Below are 2,111 nucleotides of genomic sequence, written 5' to 3'. Positions count from 1 at the left end.
TGTATCAAAACTACATACTATAACCTAAAAAATGTATTTATACTAATACTAATTCCTAATTAATTAAATAATAATTTGAACTTCAATCCCCTTTTTGGGAAATCCTTGTCTGCAGATCTGCAAGAATTTCCCAAATATGGAATTGATACAGTTCAAATTATTCAAATTATTATTCAGTTAAAATACCAAAAACATCCTGTCTGTTTAAATTGATTCCCTAGCTAAATGTCTCATTGTTCTATGTATTTTTCAATTATTTTAGCTTATTGAATAATAAAAACAATTTGTCTGACTCTGTATGTCTTGGCTACTCGTCATTTTTGCCCATGTTTCTTAAGTCTCTTTTCTTGGGTCTCTTGTTTCGTGTTTGACTTTATTTCAGCTTCATATGCTCTTACTTTTTCGATAACTTTCATAACTCACAGTATCTGTTGGCATATTACATTTTTGTCTGACCTTTAAAGCACTTACACTTTAAAAATATATGAACCAATTTTCAAAAAAAAGGTTCTTATATTTTATATATATTTTATTCTATATGTTATTTAGGTGTCAAATAAAGGTTGTTAGTATATTTTTCTGCTAATTTCACTACATTCACATCTTTCTGTATCCTAAAATTATAACACAGATTTAATGACGACTTGTTCGATTTGGTTTTGGCCAACTTTATTTACATTGGCTCGCTTTTATATATTCTACATTAGGGGTGCCAAACTTAATAATTATTGAAAAATTGATGGCAATCGTGCATGTTTTCCCTTCTCTCCAGATCTGTAACGTTGAATTTTTTCGTATCAAAAAACAAACAACCAAAGCTTAATACTATAAAAACATGAGAAATTAACTTTGAAATAAGTCACACATCAGTGGTATTTGTTTCTTATTACGTCTCTTTATCTCTACACTTTCAAGTTCCTTTTTAGTGTAAATCATTTTTTCACAGGCCAACAACAACAAAACACAAGATGCGTATACACTGCCCACACTACAAATCGGGCCGGTGGTGGCTCAGTGGTTAAGGAAGTGGACTGTTCAATTTGGTGATGGGTTAAAAGCAGAGGTCACATTTGGTTGTGTGCAGTGGTGTGCTGCTAAATCCTGTCATTATAGGGACTATATTCTGGTGGGCCAACTCTAGTACACCTTTGATATGATCTCAGGGGCCAGATATATTTACACTAAGGGCCAGATTTGGCCCCCGGGCCTGAGTTTGACACGTGTGACGGAGTAGGAATCGAGGAGAACGTCTCGTCATGTGACGGCAGTAACTGACCGTGGCGCGGTGGCCCAGCGGTTAAAGGTCCTCAGGAGTCTGGTACTAGTGGTACTCCTGACTCTACAGTACTTGTGTGTACTTCGTACTTCCATCCATTCCATCCTCTTCAACTGAAAAACTTGGGGTACAAACATAACGACATGAACCACCGGTTGAAAACCAGGGAGTTCTAACCCGAGTACTGACCAACCCACATGGGTTAGTACCCGGTCCCTAAAGTGTGGGCACCTCAGCTTTAGAGACATTCTTTGGAGTGTGCACTGGTGGTCCCCAAACCTTCAGTTTGACACCGACTCGGTCACAGCTGCAGCTCCACTTCACAGCGGGTACTTTGAACAACTGCAGTGAAAACAGACGTGTCGTCGTCGTCGTCGTCGTCGTGAACAAAGGAAAACGGTTCAACGTCCGATTAAAGGAACGGACTTTTACTGCAGTAACTTTGTGTCCCCTGAGGGGCCCCCGCCCTCCTCTTTGGGAACCACAGACGTATACATTTGAACCAATGGCTTTGATGTTCGGAAACTCACCGAAACCTTTGAAATGTTACGTCAGTTCATTTCGTTTCTTGTTTCGTTTCTTTTATTGGAGGTGAATTTGATGACAATATTTCGGGCTGCAGCGCTCCACTCCCACTCCCACTCCCACTCCCACTCCCACTGGTGAAGTCAAACCCAGAGGAGAGCAGGGCTCCTGGTGGTGGTGCTGCAGGACTGCAGATGAACCTGGTCCAGGAAGAAGAACGTCTCTGTGTTCGCTCCTTTCATCGACCACAGGCCAACGAGCGCTGTGGGAATTCCAGCCATTTCACATGCAAATTCCTCCCAGAGCTGAA

Source organism: Cynoglossus semilaevis, chromosome 14 (genome assembly GCF_000523025.1).
Source record: "Cynoglossus semilaevis isolate Cse_v1.0 chromosome 14, Cse_v1.0, whole genome shotgun sequence".
Taxonomy (NCBI): Eukaryota; Metazoa; Chordata; class Actinopteri; order Pleuronectiformes; family Cynoglossidae; genus Cynoglossus; species Cynoglossus semilaevis.
This window is presented reverse-complemented; position numbering follows the sequence as displayed.